Below are 23,270 nucleotides of genomic sequence, written 5' to 3'. Positions count from 1 at the left end.
GAGATTATTTTCTAGACATATTTAGGACTGGGAAGGATAAGCTTACACATCAAGCTGATTTCAGAGTTTTGGAAAAAATGTTTAAGGAAGTTCAGTATACCTTCTGAATTAATAATCTTTGTTAACAGATAACTGTCAGTGCAGTCAACTCCTGAGGCTCCAACACAAGTCTAAACAAGACTGAGAGTGTTCTAGAACATATAAAAATCTTAAACACAGGGGCACTTAGGTAGCTCAGTCAGTTAAGCTTCTGCCTTCAGCTCAGGTCATGATCTCAGGGCCTGGAATAGAGCCCCGCATTGGGCTCTCTGCTCAGGGGGGAACCCGGTTCCCCCTCTCTCTCTGCCTGCCTACTTGTGATCTATCTCTCTCTGTCAGATAAATAAATAAAATCTTTAAAAAGTTAAAAAAAAATCTCAAACATAGGTGTAGAATCAGCAAAAATACAAGGTTTGTGTAAAATTAAGAACATACCAAATTGAATGGAACTAAGATTTTTGGAAAATGCCTTGGAAGTAAAGCAAAACTAAAACAATGACTGAAACATATTATGGAAAGTGTTAAACACCAAAGATTTTTAAAAGTATATAAAATGAAAAATTAAAATCATACTCAAAAGCAAAGATACAGCAAGTTCCATCTACCTACCAGCCATCCACATTTTTCAAACCTTGTTTTACCTCCCATCCTCAGTTTGATTCTTCTTGGAGTAATTTTTTTTAAGATTTATTTAAATTATTTATTTATTTGAAAGAGAGAGAAAGAGCACAGGGGAAGGGGCAGAGGGAGACGAAGAGAGAGAATCCAAGCTGTCTCCCTGCTGAGCGCAGAGCAGGTTGCGGTGGAGCTCAATCTCAGAATCCTGAGATCACAACCCTGAAAACATGACCTGAGCCAAAAATCAAGAGTCGGACACTTTGCTGAACCACCCAGGTGCCCCAATTTTTCTTTGAGTATTTTAAAGCACATCTCAGATATCACACCATTTTGCCCCTAAACACTATAGTGTGAATCTCTAAAAAGCATTATAAAAAAGTACAACCACTGCTATAGACTGTTTATATACTTCTAAAATTGTTGAAATATGTTGAAATTTTAATTCCTAACATGATGGTATTTGGAGGTGACTTTTGGGAAGTGATTAGGTCATGAGGGGAAAGCCCTCATGAATGGGATTAATGCTTTATAAGAGAGGGCCCAGAGAGCTTTCCTGCTCCCTTTGCCATATGAGGTCACGGCAAGAAGACAGCCATCTATGATATGGAAGAGGGCTCTCACCAAACACTAAATCTACCGGCACCTTGATCCCGGACTTCCCAACCTCTAGAACTGTGAGAATTAAATTTCTGTTGTTTATAAGCCACCTAATCTATGGAAGTTTGTTATAGCAGCCAAAATGGACTAAGACAACCACAATGCCATTTTATACCCAATAAAAATTAACAATCTTTTAATAAATGATATTTAATGTCAAGCACTTATTCGAGTGTTTCTGATAACCTTTAAAAAGTCATTTTTTGAGCCTATTTTTCAAATCAGGATTCAAACAAGTTTCATTTTTAGTATCTCAGTTTTTTTCTTGAGTTCTTTTTTAAAATTTTTTTCATTTTTTTATAAACAAATAATGTATTATTAGCCCCAGGGGTACAGGTCTGTGAATCGCCAGGTTTACACACTTCACAGCACTCACCATATCACATACCTTCCTTTTTTTTTTTTAATGTCTAGAACAGTATCAACTATTTTCATCATTGCTACTGAAATATGGAAAATTATTTTTAATTATTCTATGTATTTTATTATATAGAATGCAAATTTTTCCTTAAAAATACTCTGAGTTCTCTGCCACCGATAACATGATTGAGATACTTATTTTATATATTCAAGTCTTCTTGTTATCTAGTACCATTTTGTTATAGTGCATCCCAGAAATGAAAATAAACAAAGTAGTTTTAGGAACATATGTATTTCCACCCACTAGCATATTTATAAATCATATGAGATACATATCGTCAATGAAATCAGTTCATCACATATTTACTAAGATAATGGAAAGAAAATTTTATGGAAAAATAAAAATTGAAGGAGAAAAATTATTTTCAACTTAGATTTTTAATGTCTTAAAATAACATCAATTCTACAAATCACATCGTTCCCCTTCCAATCAGTCATGTTAATAACAAGACATAGAAATGGCTCTGAATTTGATAAATGGATTTGTTATATTTTAAACCATTTTCTTAAAATAAAGCACAATTTAAATCCAATTCTACATCTCTGCTTAAGTTAATATTGCATTAAAATGACTTTACATGAAACACTAGTTCTATCATAGTGGTAGTATGCCTAAAGAAATATTCTTTAGCATTCATAGAACTATGTTACAGATACCTCAAAATTCATTTATGTCTTTTAGCATATACGAAACCTTCCACTAAAAAAGATAAAATTTGACAATGTTAATCTCTATCTTGAGAGCAAATGTATTTAATATTTATTATTACTGCCTTTGGAAAATACACTTTCAAAAACATATGTAAATCACCCATAGTAACTAGTAATAAATTTGAGTAATGCTCAAAAATTTATCACTTGTGGTTGAATTTCTACAAAGCTACTACTTTTTGTTTGTTAAATGGATGACTTTTCAAAGAGAATTTCCTAGGTTTCCAGAAAAACTGCACAGAAAGTACATAGAGTTCAAATGAATCCTCAGATAGTTGGAATCATACAGGTTGCATCGATTTTGGACTGGTTTCTTTCAATTAGCAATATGAATTTAAGGTTCCTCCATGTCTTTTCATGGATTGATGGCTCATTACTTCTTACTGCTGAATAATATTTAATGGTATGGAGGTGTCACAGTTTCTTTATCTGGTCACCTATTAAAGGACATCTTGGCTGCTGCCAACTTCTGCTGATTATTAATAAGGTTGCTATAAACATTCATGTGCACATTTTTGTATGGACATGTTTTTTAACTCAATTGCATAAGTACCTAGGATTGTGATTTTTGGCTGAAATGTTAAGATTATGTAGAGTTTTGTAAAAAACTGCCAACCTGTCTTCCAAAATGACTACATTATTTTGTATTCTTACCAGCAATGAACAAGAGTCCCTAACGCTCCACATCCTCACCAGCACTTGGTATTTTCATTGTTTTGGATTTTTGTTACTCTAATAGGTGAGGAGTAGTATATCTCACAATTGTAATTTATAATTTTCTAATGTCATGTAATGCTGAACATCTTTTCATATGCTTATTTGCCATCTATATGTTTTGTTTGTGGAGATGTCTGTTCAGATCTGTTATCCACTTTTTTTTTTTTTTTTTTGGAACCAGGTCATTTTTTTTTTTAATTTTAGGTTTTGAAAGTTCTTTGAATATTTTAAACAATAATTATTTACATGGCTAGGTTTTATTTTATTTTTTAAAGATTTTATTTATTTATTTGAGAAAAAGAGGGAGAGAGAAAGAGCTTGGGAGCTTTGGTAGGGGAAGGAGCAGAGCGGGAATTAGAGGCGGAGAGAGAAAGAATCCTCAGCAGACTCTGCATTGATCTGTGGGGCTTCCTGGCTGGCTGTCATGACCCTGAGTTCATGACCCTGAGATCATGACCTGAGCTGAAACCAAGAGCTTGGCGCTCAACCAACTGAGTCACCCAGGCACCCCCCGTATAGCTAACTTTTAAAGCAATATTTACTTTTGCTAAAAATGTTAAAAATATTTTTTAAAAAGGTATTCTTTTATCTAATGGGGTACAATTATGAAAACAAAGAATAGGATTTCATTGTTGGTTTGTAAGCTGTGTTCTACTAAACTTAAAAATTCAGCACTCACGTTTTTTTGTTGTTGTTCAGCTCTCATATTTCTGTGCAACATAACCATAAGTATTTATTTTCATATGAACATACAACATCAGAATGTTTTAAAAATTGTGACTATCATGAAAATCTTGGAATAACATTATTTGCTAATGGCAACAATTTGAAATTCTACTTCCACATAGCACTTCAAAACTTTTTTCTAAAAAAAAAGAATTATCTGGCATCAACTTAAGGATTTTTCAATATCTTAAACTGCAACTTTTGGATTAAAAAAAGTATAGGAAATATGTTTGATTTGTGAGGAACAAAGAAAGGAAGAATAAAAAGGAAAAAAAAATGAAGGAAAAAAAAGAACTAAAATAGCGGTGGTTCCTATAACCTGGTAAATATTCAACTAAATGTTCCATCTAAATAACATCTTATTTCTCTCTGACAGCTTATTAACGGGGTGTGGGGGTGGGAGGCAGGATATTATTTCTAGTCACGGTGAGAAAACTGCTTCATGAGTTCATATGTTATAAGGTCAAGCTTGCGAGGGAATGCCCTGAATGTCATTAAGAGATAAACCAGGTTATAATCTCTTTGGAATTCCTTGATGTCCATAGACATAGCTCATTTGTTTCTCTCATGATAAAACACTTCAGACTCTGCCCAACAGTTCTGAATTGCATTTGCCTGTGTTCACGTCAAATGCTCTAGCAGGACCACAGCAAATCATTCCTACCTGGCGGCATTCCCCCTTCACTTGCATTGCTAGTACTTCGACCATGGCAAGAAGAGAAGTGTCATACCTCGTGGATCCAGTGATTAATCTGTACCCATAACCAGAAATCCCCACCTTTGTAGTAGTGAATGTTTTATAATGTTTGGATGCCAGAATTTGGATTGAGCTATAGGGAAAGATTAGAATCATAATTGCTTCATTCCCTTCCTATGATGTCAGGTCCTGCCTTTTGGGGAACAGCTCACAAAGCAGAAAACACCAGGAGTGGCATCATGGGAGGGGACTAGCCACTGCCTGGGCTGCTGCCAATAGGGAACTGTAGTTCTCAAGGCGTAACCCAAGGCCATGGTTACCGGCTGCCTACTGCCTGATGGTCCAGACAACTCACTTACCATTTCCCGATCCCATTAGCTCTATGGTCATTTCTTAGCAAATCCCTCACCTTAATTTTCTCCAAGTAAATGGATCATGGCCTGGATAGTTGCAAAAGCTCCAACTAAATTTCTGCTCTGCTCTCATCTCACCTCCAAGCTCATCTTTGTTTTCGACACAGTGGTGGATCTCTTAGTCCTCTGCTTAGATCCTTGTGATGAATTCTCCCAGAATAGCCAAAGCAGTCTCCCTGGGCTACAAAACTCTGCATCTGGCTTCCCATCTTTCCCACCTCATGCCTTCATTTTTGTCCCTTTTCCTCCTGAATCCATACTAACCTTGTTATTCCCCAAACATACCGGCCATGTCCTTGACTTGGCTCATTTGCATTAGCTGTGACCTCTTTTCTGAAATGCTCTTCCCCAAAATACCTTTAGGACTCACTCAATTTATTTGGATCTCTATTCAAAATCGACCTCCTCAGAAAGGGTCTTCCTGATCACCATATTTAAAATAAACTCCTCACCCTACTACCCTGCCTTCCTTTAAAAATTAAAGCTAATCACTGTTTGACTTTCTAAATGTTTACTGTTTGTCTTTTGTCTACCTCATCCCAAAAGATTTAGATTTAGGTTTAGGTTTTGGTCTGTTTTTTGGTGCCTACTAAGCCCTTAATAGATACATGTGAAATAAATCAAGTGAAAACAATGTCTTTAAATCTCTGTACTGAAAATGATGGGATTTAAAAAACCAGCTGGGAGACAGCCACCTTCAACCCTACCACAGAAGTTTTACTCTTCAATGGAATGAATATTAGTGCTGTGGTAAGTGTTTAATACCTATATTTGTTTGTGCTCTCTGAAAGTAAACATGAAATTCTTGGTGCAGAGATCAGAAGTACTATTAGGGTGACAATCCCACCAGTCCCTTCTGCCCCTTCTCTCTGCCTTTCTCCCGAAGCAATGTGACAGGCTGTAAATGCAAAGGCAATTTTTGCATTACAGGAGAGGAACCCTCCCAAAAGGATACATTTGGGAGTTTATATACGTGTCATTGTCATCCTTCTCTGGTGCTGAGAGATGTAAGGAAGCTTAATCTTCCAATCGAAACAAACTATAACTGGGACATGAATAAGAGGGTTTCAAGGTACTTAACCTTTGGAATGCCAAGTCCTGCAGTTCGGCAAACCCAAGAAAGTTTCCTGATTCCGGATTTTATTCACCTTTGAAATGTAAACACATAAGTCCACGGGAGAGTGAATCTCAGTTCTCACTCTCTATTCAGCCATTTTTAAACTTTCAAGGCTCGTGTCTTAACCTAGGTCCTAGATTTATTTATTCAGAAACCCTTAACCACACAGAAATACAAAAATATTTTCTCTCCATCCTGCCATCCAAGCATCTTTTCATCTATGCTCTTTTTTTCTACTGAGCATGTTTATTCTTTCTTCTCTACAAGTTGTTCTTAATTTCCCAAGGAATACACTAATACACACACACACCCACACACAATTCTATTCTATGACAAAATACAAATTCAAACAATTAGATAAAGCAAAGTCACTATTTGATACGGCCCAATTTCACAACTTTTTTGGAGGTCCTTGAAGATCAATTTGCAAAACTTTGCTTGTAATGTATGCATACAGTAAGACACGTATACATATACCAAGAAATATGTAATATTTTATTTTACATTAAGGAGAATACACTCTATGAATTGTTTCTCCCCCAGTTTTTGTCACTCAGGAATATTTGGAGAAAATTTATTTCAATAGACACACATCATTAAGGACTAAGTCATCAAATACCTTGGGTCCGCTCTTCTCCCTCATTAAAATGCTCTTTCTCCCTTTCCTTCTTTCCCTTTTAAGAGATCTGAGCTGCCCTTTGAAGCCACTCAAAGATCATCTTTTTTATGAAGGCTCTCCTTCGCACTCCGTCCACATTAACTCCTATTCTAACAGGCTGGGAGGCAATGAGGAATAGAGGAATAACCACAGGATTAAGGGAACTGAACCCTGTGCAAGGTTTGTCCTCCTGGATGAGTGTTCATAAATCAAGGCGCAGTCTATTGGAGCAGGACAAACTGGCAGGTGGTTGTGGGCAGTACACTTACCCGTGGGGGAAAAGGGTTTTAGGTGGGGAATCTCCAATAGTGGTACTATTTCTAAACGGGGGGAAGGTGGGGTGTTTGGGTTTTAGGGCTATCCTTTTTTGAAAAAGGGTTTTTTCCACTAATAGGAGTGACTAGGGAAAGCACTGGGTCTATCTCCTTCTCAAGGAGATAGAATTGAAGTACATGTCAGTCTCTTCTAGTTAATTTGAAGTTCAGCACAGAATACCAGTCCCCGCTATAAGGATTATGGAGGAAGTAGTTTCTTGTGGATAAACTTTTGAGGTTAATAGAAAAGGCTGCAGGAAACACAGTGAATAATGGGAAAAAACTTTTCTGAGTATTAAAAAGCAAAGATGTAATTGATTAAATTTGATGATGAAATTGACTTTATTCAGCAATTCATGAATCTAGCAACACCCCATCTAGCAATGAGCTATAGAAAACTGTAGAAAAGGAAAGACTTTCAACAGTGGAAAGGGGGCAGAAAAAGGAAATTAGTTGCAAAAAATGTATTGTCTCATGAAAGGTTGCCTTCCTAAGCAGAATGGAGGGCCTCTGGAACGGGTAACGTCACTAGTGCTAACAAGGTAATTTCAGGTTGACTGGTTAAAATTTTACATTCCTGGCTGGGCGGGGGGAGGTCGGAGGTTGAAAATGCAATTAGCTTAGGTAGCAAGTCCTTGGTTTGCTGAGGTGGTGTTTAGTAGAGGTGACTCTGTTCTGAACCTGTATCTCCTCTTCAACATAAGGAATAACATAAAACAAGAAAAATAATTAAAACCCTCTTCTCCTCTACCAAGTTGTAGCAGATTTGGTTCAAAAACTAGACATTGTTGATGAAAATCTTTTATCTGTAACTGATCAAGGATGAGGAGAGTGAAGACATTTACTCTTCTTCTCTGTACTTCCTTTGTACTTTACTGTTAAGATAAATGACCTTTTCTGATAGTGTTTTATTACTGTGTGAGCTTCTTAAAGGTAACATCTACTGCTCACCAAACTATGTGTGTCCAGTGACCAACATGATGTCCAGTACTTAGTTGATGCTAAGAAATTGTTCCTTGGATTAATTTTTAAATAATTACTTGAATTGCATAAAAAAAATAAGCCTTAGATTCATTTGCTCTCAACACAGCTTAAAAAAACCCCAAAAACAAAAAACAGAAAATTAACTGAATTGACTGCCTTCAAACTTTCTGATCATTTTTGGTTTTTATTGGGCTCCAAGCCCGAAATTCAAAAGCAAATTAATGCTTCCTTGTCAATCGTCACAGATGCTCTGTGTGACTGGAGAGTAGCACGATCCTATCCTGTCAGAGTGACGAAGCCGCTCTCCCGGACCGAACTTCCCTCAGGCTCCTCGGAGCCCCTCAGTGAGACCTGGTCTTGAGCTTCATCTCAGTGCTTGTGGAGTCTAGTTTTGACAGGAATCCTGCCAAATCAGTTTAGTAATATCTGATCACCCTCAATATCTGACCAAATTCCTCATCCCCGACTATCCCCCAGGGTAACACCTGGTAACTTTGGCTACTTTCAGCAAGATTCTTGTTCGGTTAGTTTAGCAAAGAATGGCATTCTACCGTCTTAGTAATTTTCCATCCATTGACCCCTTCCCACATAGTATGCACCTTATAAATCCCCATCCTGCCTTGCTGTATAGCAAGGGGGCTCTCTCCCCTACTGCAAACCCTCGTTGCACGAATCTCTGTACCCACTGCAATCGTCTGCATCTGCCTTATAGTCTTTAACAAGTTTCATGAATAATCTTTTTCTTTAAAACTAGCTTAATCCAAAACCTCAGGAAAATCTGGAGTTGGTCAGGTGGTACAAAGTTTTCAACAGTAAATTCTTTCCCTCTTTCTTTCTTCCTTCCTTCCTTTCTTTCTTTCCTTCCTTTCTTTCAGTAGTCCCCATGCCCAACATGGGGCTTGAACTCACAACCCAGAGATCAAGAGTCACCTGCTTTACCAACTGAGCGAGCCAGGTAGCCCTTCTACTTCTATATATATAGAAATGTACTACATGGATAAAAAAAAAATTCAAATAATGAAAAGATATAGTGTTTACCCTCATAGAGCTGATATTTATATAACTAACCAGTGAGCTTTTCTTTTTGTTTTGACCTTGCAACAATCTTGTTCAAACCTTCTTGGATAGTGAGACTTAAACAAGATCCTAAATACTGAAAGTATAAAAGACTTCATATTTGTTTATTCATGTGCCTTCTTTTTCTACAATATATATCACAGAAGAATAAAAATTAATTAATAAGGGACTGTTTCTAGGAAGTATAAAGGATGTTTTCATCTCATCTATTAAAATGTTTTTGGTTTGTATGTTGTTTTTTTTTTTAATGCAGTGACCATGCATGTCTTTTTAAGTTAAAATATAAACGAGGGGGAAATGCTTATGACATTTGGTGCCAACTTGTTTGTTTGATAAAAGGGCAAGGAGAGTGCTCACTGGTGACGGCTTGGTAACCACCACCAGTGTTCTACCTTCTAAGATGAAAGGTTGGCTCCAAAATTCAACTATCAGTGCAAGAACTTGCAAATAATCACGGAATCACCTGCTAGAAGAGACAATTAATTAAACCAGCTGTTCACCTGGCAATAATAATAACGAGAATAACCAAGATGAAATATGCCTACCCATACTGCTGGAATCATGTAAGACTTAAAGAAAAACAAACAAACAAAAAAACAAAAACCAAAACCATGAAGCCTACAGAAGGATGCACATGAAGACTTATGTAATTGAAAGATTCTATAATTTTACACAGGAAGACACAAACTCATACACTTGACAATTTTTTGTAAGACAGCTCATAAAGCATCCAATCTAAAATAATTCAGTTTAAGTACATAGCTCTTTGATGGCTGGCCTAATCCAAGGGTAACGTCTTAAATATCCAGAGGAACAGATAGAACCCACTCCCTTCAACAACTCTCCATAAATATTGCTTATCCTAACCAGGCTTTTGATAAGTACTGGACAGCAGAGATTTCAAAATTACTATTTCTGGCAAGTTAAATTTAATTTCTTTTCTATTTGAGCAAGATGTGGAGGCAAGCATAAGGCAGAGGAAGCAACGTGTTCTAACAAACTAGCAAAGAGAGAACACGGGGCTCTTCTTGTCCCCTTGTATCTCTACAGCCAATGTTCATCCTACACATATTAAAATAACATGTGTGATGTTTTTCAGTTTACAGAAATTTTTAATAATAATTACCCTTTTCCACTTAGTAGGGGAAGTAAATGTTGTAATCTTTTATGTTAAGAGATACTAGTTAAAGTAATTACCTGGTTAGCTCAGTTCATAGCAAGTAGGGCAGGCAGCCTCATTATCAGGTCTGTTTTCATTCACTATCCTGTGTTATACAGTATACCATGGAGGGCACTGTGACCTCTTGAACATTTCATTCCTTATCTCAGTGTATTTATAATTTTGTGATATTGCTGATGATATTGAACTTTACCTGAACACCACGTTCCTGGAAAAGAAGGGAGGTTGAAGGAATTCCTTCACCATTTTGTGTCCCAGAAAAGGACTTACTGCAAAGAAACCCCTTGGGAAGGGTCTGACCATCAGTGTCTGCATCCGTGTCTACCCATGCAACGGCTCCTGGGAGCTTTGCCTCCAGTGACATCTCAACATCCTCAGCGTCCTCAGCCCCCTTGCCCTCCACAGTGGGGTCGTCCGGGCTGTCTGGGTCTGAAGAGCCAGGTCTGAGTTGCAGCGCCATCCAAGGGCCTCGCGGCCACCACCCTGGGCTGCGCATGGTCCTGGAGGCACTGCAGGCGGGAGAGCAGCGCCGGGGCATCTCTGTGGCCGCCATCAAGCGTTACATCCTGCAGAAGTACCCTACGGCGGACAGCCTCCAGTTCAAGCACCTGCTGAAGCAGGCCCTGGCCACGGGCGTGCACCGTGGTCTGTCATCAGGCCCACCAACTCCAAGGCCAGGGGCGCCACTGACAGCTTGATTCCCATGCTTGGTTCCCAAGCATGAAAGGAAAGTCTAGCCCAGGAAAACATCCACCACGGCAGCCCCCAGGAAACCCAGTGAGGCCAAGGAGAAGGTCCCTAAGAAACCAAGAGAGGCAAAGAAGGACCCTCCCAACCCAGCTGAGGTGAAAAGGGGACCGAGGAAGCCTTCAGAGGTGAGGATGGCTCCTCCCAAACCAGGTGCAGCCAAAGAGAAGGCCCCCAAGAAAGGCAGCCAGACCAAAGACCAAGAGGCAAGAGTGAGTGAGGTCAGGAAGGTATCCCAACAGCCAGACTAGGCCCCATGGGCCCTTCCCAGTGCCACTGGGCTCAGTGGGAAGTCAAAGGTCAAACACAGAAGGAAGAGCCAAGGTGGTGAGGCCCCCAGGAAAACAAAAGCTGGGAGTCAGAGTGTAAAATCCATGGTCCCTCAGGGCAAGAATGGTGCAGTTTCTCCAGCCAAAAAGAAGGACAACCACATCCTTAAAGAGGTCATTGCCCATGTGGCCAAGGAGGATCCCAAAGCCAAGGTCTCTGCTCTCCCAGGGGTGGCGGGTCTAAGACGATACCTGAACCCCTGACCAGGAAGACAGAGGCCCCCAAGGGCCCGAGGAGGCCGAGCATGCCCACCAAGGCCTCATCATCCAAACTGGCCAGTTGGAAGGCGGAGGCTGAAAGCTAGAGCTGGGGTGGAGACACAGAAATCTTATCTGAGTTTTTATTCCCCAAAAAACTGTCACTCTATTTATTTCATTGTAACCTATTTATCAATAAAGACTTCTTTTTCCATCATAAAAAAAAAAGGTCATCTTTTTTTCTCATAAGAAGAGGACTTCTTCCCCATAGGACTCAGATTAAGACTCAGGGATGGCCCTTTGTTTACAGACAAGCCAAGACACAGACATTCTAGTTTCCTATTCTTTGCCATGTAAATGGTGTCCCATTGATCAAGGGGAGCAAAATATTTGTTAATTAAACTTTGGTTAAGATTCCCTCCTTCCATTATGAAATAATAGAAAATATATATTGGTTTCTGCTCCTGGTTCCTGGCATAGGGCTCTTAAAACCTTTATCATTTCCTGAGTGATGGAAGCATCTGACATACATCGACTAAATCCATTGGAATTTCCCGGGTGATTGGAGCATGTTGTTTCTAATGATGTGAGTCTGGCCGGGTTCTGGATGGTTCGTGGATGGGGGGCTGTTTACCAGAAAGACCAAGCCATGATTAGAAGCTTGGATCTTTCAGCCGCATCCCCCATCCTCTAGAAGGGAGAGTAGGATAGGCAATTGAGTTAATAATTGATCCCTGCTAAGTGATTTAGCCTCCAGAAAAATCTCAAAGTAGGGGGCCATAGAGCTTCATGGTAGTAAACACATTCACCTGCTGAGGGGGGCACACCTCAAATCCATGGGGACAGAAGCTCCTGTGCTCAAGACCCTTCCAGAACTCACCCTGTATATCTCTTCATCTGGCTGTTCATTTGTATCCTTCCCAGGTGGCCAACAGACACATGAAAAAGTGCTCCACATCACTCGGCATCAGGGAAATACAAATCAAAACCACAATGAGATACCACCTCACACCAGTCAGAATGGCTAAAATTAACAAGTCAGGAAATGACAAATGCTGGCGAGGATGTGGAGAGAGGGGAACCCTCCTACACTGCTGGTGGGAATGCAAGCTGGTGCAACCACTCTGGAAAACAGCATGGGGGTTCCTCAAAAAGTTGAAAATAGAGATAACCAGCAATCGCACTACTGGGTATTTACCCTAAAGATACAAACGTGGTGATCCGAAGGGGCACATGCACCCAAATGTTTATAGCAGCAATGTCCACAGTAACCAAACTATGGAAAGAACCTAGATGTCCATCAACAGATGAATGGATAAAGAAGAGGTGGTATATATACACAATGGAATACTATGCAGCCATCAAAAGAAATGAACTCTTGCCATTTGCAACAACGTGGATGGAACTAGAGGGTATCATGCTTAGTGAAATAAGTCAGTCAGAGAAAGACAACTATCACATGATCTCCCTGATGTGAGGAAGTGGAGATACAACATGGGGGGTTAGGGGGGTAGGAGAAGAATAAATGAAAAAAGATGGGATCAGGAGGGAGACAAACCATAAGTGATTCTTAATCTCACAAAACAAACTGAGGGTTGCTGGGGGGAGGGGGGTCGGGAGAGGGGGGTGGGGTTATGGACATTGGGGAGGGTATGTGCTATGGTGATTGCTGTGAAGTGTGTAAACCTGGCGATTCACAGACCTGTACCCCTGGGGATAAAAATACATTATATGCTTATTAAAATAAAAAAAAACAACAAAAAAACCCCCATAGATCTCTATGACATAAAGTGTTGAACAAAGACAATAAAAAGTATACTAGCTTTCCAAAAAAAAAAAATTAAAAATAAAATAAAATATCCTTTGAAATAAACTGGCAATAGCAAGTTAAAAAAAATGAAACAAAACCATTTCCTCCTTCCCCTAGGAGTCTGAACTTTCTCTTACCTTCAGCTTGAATCAATTAACAACCCCTCCCTTAACAGTCCATTATGAGAATAGATAGACGGGCCTCAGGATAAACATTCTCTCATTGGCTCTTACCTCAATGCCACCCTCTCACCCAACTATTCCATACATGGATCTTTCTAGCCTTGCTGACTTTGTATGAAAGAAAATCCCTTTTGTGTAACTCCTCCCACCCCCATTCTCAGCTTTAATGAGGCATAACTGACAAACACAATTTGGGTATATTTAAGGTGTGCAATGTGATGATTTAATTGTACACTGTGACATGATTACTGTAATCAAGCTAATGAACACTTATATCACCTCATATAGTCAACCCTCCCCCTCTTTTGTGTGTGTGTGGTGGGAACGCTGAAGATCTGCTCTTTTAGCAAATTTCAAATATACAATACAGTTCTAGTTACTATAGTCACCATCTTGTATGTTAGATCCCCAGAATTTATTCATTTTATAAACTGGAAGATTGTACCCTTTGACCAATGTCTCCCCATGGCCCCCTAACTTCCAGCCCTCTGGTAACCACCATTCTCTCTGCTTTCAATTCACGTATAAGTCAGATCATACAGTATTTATTTTGCTTAACTCTTAGAATGCTTGCTAATCTCATAGTCAGAATGTTCTCCCTAGTGTAATAGACCCTCCCCCAACCCAAGGCTCCCTTGCACCTTGCAATAATTCTTTCAAATAAAATCCCTTCTTACTAAGTCCAGATTTTTTTTTTTGGTTTGGGGGGTTCTTTTTGACATTACAATATTACAATCTTGAAAGATCATTCTCTCTGTCACTGCCTGGGTAAATGTTTTTTAGTATTAATCTGACCTTGATATTTATTCACATATTCTTAGCTCTAAATATTGGATTACTTGCTGTTGCCAAATCATCAAAATATCAGCTCTGAACTTTCATAACATTTTATAGCTCCATACTTCTAAGTACATATACCTTATAATTCTTAGATAAAAGAAACTTTTGACGTACTATAGAAATAAGTTTTCTTTCTTAAATCTGTGCAAAAGCACATAAATCTTAGATTACTTTAGTGTCCTCTACAATATTTTGCTAAAATGCAGTGTTCTTCCCTTAATCTACAGTACATACATTATGGCCTATGTTGATGTGACCATTATTTATTTAATCTTTTAAATTCATTTGGAAACTTAATCTTTTAAGTTCATTTGGAAAAATTTAACTTTATTTTTTAGGACTCCTATTTTAGTTGGCATTTTTGGAAAGAAAAGACAATTACAAAACATCAGTGACTTACAATGAGAAAATTAATTTCTTTTTTTTAAGATTTTATTTATTTATTTGACAGAGAGAGAGATCACAAGTAGGCAGAGAGGCAGGCAGAGAGAGAGGGGGAAGCACACTCCCTGCTGAGCAGAGAGCCTGCAGAGCTCGATCCCAGGACCCTGAGATCACGACCTGAGCCGAAGACAGAGGCTTTAACTCACTGAGCCACCCAGGTGCCCCGAAAAATTAATTTCTTGATCATGCTACTTGAGGACTGCCACTCAATCATGGCTTAGCTGGGCTCTGCTGAATTTTACCTGTCTTCTCATTGGGGGACTGAAGGTGAAGGAAGAATTATTATCTGGGACATTGTGTTCTTATAGTAGATGATTAGAGCAAGACTGACAACCAAAACACAGAAAGACTTCCCAAGCTTTTGTTTAGACATAGCCTATTGTCATGTCTGTTCATATTCAATTGAACAAAGCAAGTTACATGGTCAATTTGAAGATTATCGGAGCAGAGAACTATATTCTACCTGCAAGTAACAAAGGCAGGACGTTAATTTCCTTGGGCTGCCATAGCCAACGACTATAAACTGAGAGGATTAAAACAGCAGAAATTTATTCTCTCCCAGTTCTGGAGGCTCAGAGTCCAAAATCAAGATGTCATCAAGACCATGCTTCCTTTAAGACTGTGGACAGAATCTTTCCTTCCTTCTTCCTTCTTTCTGTTGGCATCTATCAAGCATTGGTGTTCCTTGGCTTGCAGCCCATAACTACAATCTCTACCTCTGTCTTCACCTCATATCTTTACCATTGTCTTCTTAGAAGGACATTATCATATTGGATTAGGAACTGCCCTTCACTATAGTAAGATATTATCTTGACTAGTTGCATCTGTAATGACCCTAATGTCACATTCTGAAGTCCTAGGGTTAGAATTTTAATATCTGTTTTGGAGAGACACAATTCAACTTATAACAGGTAGGGAGGGAAATACCTTCTTATAAACATTACAAATCTACCACCATTTTTCTTCCTTCTCCCCTGTCTCTGACCTTTCAAGAATATAAACTATAACCTACAAGAAATTGAGGAAGTAGGGAATGGATTGAGATTCAAAATGGAATCTTTTCCTAAGAAGTGGCTGAAGTAATAGAAAGTGGGCTGACTACAGAGTGGAGATCAGAGCAGAAACCCACAGGTGCTGCGGAACTGCATGAGTGTAAGCTATTTCCGTAGCTTCAGATCTTCAGGACTTGCCCCTGGAGTACCAGTCCCCTGGTCTTGTTGGATCTAAGAAAGGGTCTTGAGAGGGTGGGGTGGGGGGTGGGATGCAATTCAGACATGGGAAATACCCAAGGCTTTCCACATGGAAGCGAAAGCACTTAGGTAGGTAGGTGAGAATGATTCTGATGCTATGTCTCGCCCCTTTCAAAACTGACTCAGGTCTAACTGGGTGATTTCTTCAGAGATAGAACTATAGGGAATTGGAACAAGATAAAAGACATGATGCAGAAATTCAATATTTTAAATGTCACCAGGTGTCACCAGGGTTGAGAATTACTGGACTAGACTAAGCAACTGGGAGAAGTCTAAGAAGCAATCTCTTCTGACCCCCCAAAAGGATTTCTGTATCATCGCAAAGATCAGCAACAGGAATCTGAGAGAAGTTCTATAACGACACCCTAAATCTCAGGTCTTTCTGGTTTCCACGTGGCATCTTCCTATGCCCTGAGGCCAATCCCACTGGGAATGAGGAGGAAGTGAGAAGTGGAGGGACAAAGCTAGGGATGGTACAGGGAGATTAAGTGTACTTAACTGCTACAGTCCTTTGGTACAGGGGTCTACGATTGAGTTCTTGGATTAATTGATTTAGGTTCAAAACCCAAGTCAGCCACCTAGTGGCTATAAATTTGTGCAACATAACCTACTCATTGGGCTTAATTTTTGCATCTTACAGTGAGGATAGTAGTACTAATTTATAAGGCTATTGTTGTGGGAGGCCTCGCAGTAGCTTGAGAGAGAACCAAACCAGGCCCTGACTCGCGCCTCCTTGAAACCTAAGGGTTAAAGCAATCCTGTGGTTCATAAGGTGAGGTGCTTGAGAATGGGCCTGTGCTATGGTTATCACGCTCTCCTATGCAACCACCCTCTGGGGCTTATCTGGAACAGGACTTGCAGGCCTAAAGCCGTGAATCAGTAACTTGACTTGCTGTTCCGCACCTGATGCCCTTTGGCCCTTCTCTGTCTACTGATCTATAGGGAACTCATCTTTAAGCAGCCCTCTTGGCGTCAGGATGTTTGCACAAGAGCCTTAAGAAACCTTCTAAGGGGAACCGGTGGAAACTATTTTAAGAATGTAATGGATCACTTCTTCCTTGTGATTGTCTCTGTATGATATATATATATCAGAGCACTCTTCTGAATAAACTGGCATTGCTTGGACATCATTCACTTTGCCCCTTCTGTCCCCATCTCTTTGCTAACAGATTTTAACAAATAACACAAGCTTATTTGACCAAAGTGAAACTTTGATTGAAGTGTCATGTTTACTGTTGATAACTTAAAAGACATGTCTACCTTAATTAAACCAACAAACTTAGTTCAAATACTGATTTACGTTCCACCTGGGCCCACTCCACTTTGAATGTTTACTTGAGACACGGGTGGGAAGATCTGGAGTGGGGGGATGTTAGGTCCAGGGGGTGCTCTTCTTGCTCTTTGACAGTGAAGAGGGAAGGAGCTGTGGTACATGATTTAGAGGCTAGTCATGCAGGCTGCACGCACGTTGGTGCAGAAACACGAGAAGGGGGAGACAGAAGAAACAAAGTGCTGCCAGGAGGCAGAGAAAGGATTCCCGGTTTTAGAGCTCATCAGCCCCAACAGAGGAGCAGACGCCATGCTTTCCCACCAGTAAGGGGGGGAGGGTTAAGCAGTCCAAGTCGGGCCAGAGAAGACAGGGAAACTTCCCTGAAACAAAGAGAGTTTCGGCAGCTGCTTGGGAATATTCCTTATGATCTCTGTCTTGAGTTAGACTAACCCCAGTTGGCTCCAGTTATAGACATTAACACGGGAAATGAGTGAGGGAGAAGCCCCCACATCTATTAGGAGGAACAGAGAGAGAGAAAGTCAGAGGCCCCTTTGGAAGATGATTAGGGAAAGACTGCGGGTAGCCTGCTATAGGAAACATACAAATTGAATGGCTTGAGGAAGGACGAGAGTTCAAAGTCTGTTCTATAAGCTCTGTGGATGGCAAAGGTAGATCAGCCATCAAATCCTTTGTGTCCTCTGTCCCTTTAGGTAATATCATGGACTTCAAGCTCATCTGCAGGTTCTTGGGAGGCTATCGAGATTATCTCAGAGGAGTGTTGAGGGTCTAATGCCTCTCGAATATCTTCCCAAACCTGCATGGTACCTGGAGGGCAGGCGGTGGGGACCACGTATTTTAATTTGATTTTTAATTTCTTGTCCCACCTTCTGCCATGCATCTAAACTTACTGTTCCTTCCTTTGAAAACCAAGGACACAATTCTGAAACCATACAAAAAAATTGTTGCAAGGCCTTTTTAGAGATCTTGGACCCCTTTTGCTTCCTAAGGGCCTGCAAAGCGGTCATAAAGAAGACCTGTTCCATAGACTGCTACTGCCCCATAATTTTTTTACTCCTGTTGTGGCCCTGAAAGACCGGGCTCCTCTTACCTAAAATGCGGTAACTCCTTACCTAACTGCGCACTCCACTTGATCATACTCAGGTCCCTGTTCGGGTGCCACTTGTCACAGCCGGTGCGACAACACGACCAGGGTCAAGAGGGTAAGAGGATGGTGAAATGAAGATGAGATGCAAAGAGATGGGGACAGGAGGGGCAAAGTGGATGATGTCCAAGCAATGCCAGTTTATTCAGAAGAGTGCTCTGATATATATATCATACAGAGACAATCACAAGGAAGCAGTGATCCATTACATTCTTAAAATAGTTTCTACAGGTTCCCCTTAGAAGGTTTCTTAAGGCTCATGGGCAAACATCCTGGTGCCAAGAGGGCTGCTTAAAGATGAGTTCCCTATAGATCAGTAGACAGAGAAGGGCCAAAGGGCATCAGGTGCGGTTTATGGCCCCTGCAGGGACGGCAAGTCAAGTTACTGATTCACGGCTTTAGGCCTGCAAGTCCTGTTCCAGATAAGCCCCAGAGGGTGGTCGCGTAGGAGAGCGTGAGACCCATGGCACAGGCCCATTCTCAAGCACCTCACCTTATGAACCACAGGATTGCTTTAACCCTTAGGTTTCAAGGAGGCGCGAGTCAGGGCCTGGTTTGGTTCTCTCTCAAGCTACTGCACGGCCTCCCACATATTGTGAGGATGAAAAGAGGTAATCCATGTATGGTACTTAGCAGATTCTGAGAAGCAATAAGCCCTTGTGAAACATTAGGTATTATTATTGTTATTTAGCTATGATTTAACAGTTTAACAAGTAAGGCACTTTTTCTTATGACCCCAAACCTGCTTTGTGTCCCAGATTTCTCACACATTTTTTTTCACATATCCGAATCTTCATCTGAGCCCCTTATCTCCTCTCAGATAGGAATTAGACTTGCATTTTTTTCTGTCGTTCTCGGATTAGCCCTGCTCCTGAGCGACAGGCTTGTGGCAACACCTCTGTCACAGGCTTAGCACTTTCCCAACCTGTCTGGAGGCTGTCCTGCCTGACCCTTAGAATACCACAGATTCTTCCACGCTCCGGCTCCTGGCTCCTGACACACAGACACCTATTACCTATGACACCGTGCTCTCTCCATTCCATGGTCCTAGCACCTTCTGCCTGTCTGCTGTGTCATTATTCTTGCTTATTTTTATCAAGATATCTAATTCAAATCTAAATCATTTTAAAGATGAAGAATATACCTTGTTGGAAGGGTTTACAATTATTCTGTCTTCTCTCTCTCTCTTTACTCTGAAGTTTCTTCTTAGAGCTGGATTCCAGTATCACAATATCATCCTTCCAGTATTCACCTGCTGACAAAGTCTCAGAATACAGTTCTAGGACCTACCTCCAAATGATAAATGTGATGATCACAGGTAACTATACATAAACTGCATGACACATAGTAGGTATATTTCTACTTTTTCCTCTTCCAATCATTGTTGCTGTCACAGATGGATGAATAAAGAGCGAGCCCAGTAACTAGTTATAGGTTAACATGGTACCAGTAACAAGGTTGAGTTATTACAAAATAAGTATACTGGGTCACCTGGGTGGCTCAGTTGTTAAGCGTCTGCCTTCAGCTCAGGTCATGATCCCAGGGTCCCGGGATCGAGCCCCCCAACAGGTTCCCCACTCAGCAGGAAGCCTGCTTCTCCCACTCCCCCTGCTTGTGTTCTCTCCCTTGCTGGGTCTCTCTCTGTCAAATAAATAAATAAAATCTTACAAAATAAGTATACTATTAATATTTTTTCAAAATATTTTATAATTTGCCAAGGATTTGGAATGGAGAGTTTGAGAAGGATTAAAATGAAAAGAACTTAAACCTATGTATTGGTATTGTCTTTGAGGATTAGACTCACTGAGGAGGAAAGGAATCAAAATAATAAAAGAAAAATGTGATTTCACAATCTTCCCACATGCTGATACTTGCTTGAATTCAAGAGAAGGAAATCCCTACAAAATAAATAGACCCACAAAAAAATAAGTGGTGAGGATTTTCAAAAGTCTTTACCAAATGATCAGTGCCATTTTTAAAGATACAGCAATGATACACTAATTGTGTGATGGTACAGGTAGTAAAAGAATACAAATTATAGCCTATTTTACACATAGTTTATTATTTTTTAATGCATGAATTTGTTAAAATAACTGGATAAGTCTAATTTGGAATCAACAATGTAATTTATAGGCCCAAACTCCTGTTTTTAGCTTTAAGATTAACTCTAGGGGCGCCTGGGTGGCTCAGTTGTTTAAGCATCTGACTTTGGCTTAAATCGTGATCTCGGGATCCTGGGATTGGCTGGCATCTGTCCTGGGTCAGGCTCCAGTGGGTAGTTGGCTTCTCCCGCTCCCTCTGCCACTCCCCCTGTTCATGCTCTGTCTCTCTCTCAAATGAATAAATAAAAAAACTAACTCTAATAATTGGATAACAAAACTGTATCTGATAGGAATGACAATGAACGATAAACTAATAAATTTGACATTGACAAAATATGAATTTAAGATTTTCTTTTGCTAAGATTACATGAAGATGTTGAGTTTTGTAAATTATTTCAAAATTCCCAACATTAAGTTATCTGGCATTTCAAAGTACCCATATGCTCAATTACATGCTACTAAAAAGTTAGTGTTCATGTCTTTCTTTTGTGATAAGACTCCCAGGGACTTTTCCTGAGTGAGAGAAGATTGTAGTCACTTACTTTTTTAGGCTCATGGAATATTAAAAAGTGAGGCTACATCAATGTATCAGGGCATAATAATGGTGTCCCTAGTTTCAGCTATGGCACATAGTGAACTTTAAATAGTCCCTTGCAACGATGACAAAAATGGAAAGTGAAAGGGGGTCACAGGGAAGACTGCAGCTCCAAATACATAGAATGAGAGCCAGTGAGAGTAGAAGCCTGTGGGACCTTAAACTGGTGGGAAGAGTTAAATGAAAACTGGTGAAATGCTAGAGGCTAAGGGTGGATGAATTTAAGACTTAAAAACTCCAGGAGGCTCAGTCTTAAATCCGCTCCATGTTTCCCTGAGTTTGACTGCTTGGAGTCTTACCAGCTTATGGTGGTGAAGAATGAGCAGAGAAAAATCTCCTTGAGCTTTGGGCAGAAGGAGGGGGTTGGGGGTAGCCATTTACAAATAAACCTAATATCCTCTCCACCACAAAGTCTTACTCACTATGGAAAAAGTCATTACCAGAGACTTATCTAACCCAGAAGAAAAGAAATACTTAACTATAGCCTTCCTGGCCTTTCTGTCTCATAAATGGGGAGAAAGCAAGACAAAAGAGGAGATAGGTCAAGGACATTAGAGAAAACTGAGATCTGTGAAACTACAGCACACGGTACCCTAAACTGAGAACACTAATGCCGGTGACGATGTGGATCAATAGTAATTTCTACTCACTGCTGGTGGGAATGCAAAACAATACAGCCATTTTGGCATTTCCTTACAAAACCAAAAGTAGTCTTACCATATAATCCAGCAATGGAACTCCTAAGTATTTATTTACCTGTGAGGTAAAAACTTCTGTTCACATAAAACCCTACGCATTAATGTTAGTAGCAACTTTGATCATAATTGCAAAAATTAGAAACAGCCAAGGTGAAGGGATAAACAAACTGTGGGGTATTCAGACTACTGGATGATATTGAACAACAAAAAGAAATTAGCTATCAAGTCATCAAAAGACAGGGAAGAACCTTGAATGCATATTGCTGAATCAAAGAAGCCAGTCTGAAAAGGCTATATAACAGATTACAATACTGTGACATTCTGGAAAAGGCAAAATTACAGAGACAGTAAAAAAATCTGTGGTTGTCAGAAGTTCAGGGGAAGGGAGGCAGGATTGATTGGTAGAGCTCAAGAGTTTATAGGGGATTGAATCTATTCCAAGTGATAAGGTAATGGTGGGCCCATGACATTATGCATTTGTCAACACCCATAGAACTTTACTGAACAAACAGGAAATCTTAATGTAAACTATGGATTTTATTTAATATTAGTGTATCAATATTGGTTCATCAATTCTAACAAATGTTCCACACTGATCCAAGATGTTAATAACTAGGGAAAACTGTACAGGGGAAAAGAGCTATATCAGACCTTTCTGTATTATCTGCTCAATTTCTTTGTAAACCCAAAGCTATTCTAAAAAATAGTCTATTAACAATAATAGTTTTTAAAAAAGTCACTTACCTTTTCACAATTAATTCTGAAATCTTGTTTATAAAACAGACCCTCAAACTTGACCCAAAAGAAATAAGTGTATGATACAGAAGGAGAAGAAAAAGTTTAACAGTCACACATAGGGAATAAGTAACTGTTGCCTTGGGAACACTTGATCACACAGGTATTCCCATCCCATTTATTTTCAGTGTTTTAGAGAATGATGGTGGTATGATGGCAATTCTACCCAAATTCTACTAGTCAAGATAAGTATTAAAAAAAAAAAAAAAGGTCCTTATCTGGGTTTTTATTTTCCTAGCATGGGGCTACAGAGGAAGAAAGCTCAGACCAAGGACCCGATCACTCTGTAAGTTCTCTACTCATTGCTCCTGGAGAAGGATGAAAGGGTAGTTAAGGTGGCCATTTTGCCTAATGTTTTATTTTGATCAGCAAGTGAATCCTCATTTATAAGATTTTCTAAGGCTCAGTGTGTTTTTGCCTTTGGAGTTTACCAACATCACGTGATTCTGAAGCATTTGTAATCTTCCTGTGGCCAATTGTCTACAAGAGAAGGATAAGAGAGATGGCCTGAGGTTAAACC

The 23,270-nt window shown here is 39.8% G+C and overlaps 1 pseudogene across 1 annotated transcript; it reads left to right on the top strand.

Moving 5' to 3' along the window:
- The first annotated feature begins 6,901 nt into the window (after positions 1-6,901).
- LOC308338379 lies at positions 6,902-11,608 on the top strand (annotated as a pseudogene). The gene is made up of 4 exons: positions 6,902-7,084; positions 8,271-8,415; positions 10,635-11,305; positions 11,462-11,608. The product of its transcript is annotated as an uncharacterized misc_RNA (transcript).
- Positions 11,609-23,270: the final 11,662 nt, after the last annotated feature.

The sequence above is a fragment of the Martes martes genome (genome assembly GCF_963455335.1).
Source record: "Martes martes genome assembly, chromosome: 2".
NCBI lineage: Eukaryota > Metazoa > Chordata > Mammalia > Carnivora > Mustelidae > Martes > Martes martes.
The sequence above is the reverse complement of the archived record's forward strand: the minus strand, read 5'-3'. Positions and strand labels throughout refer to the sequence as shown.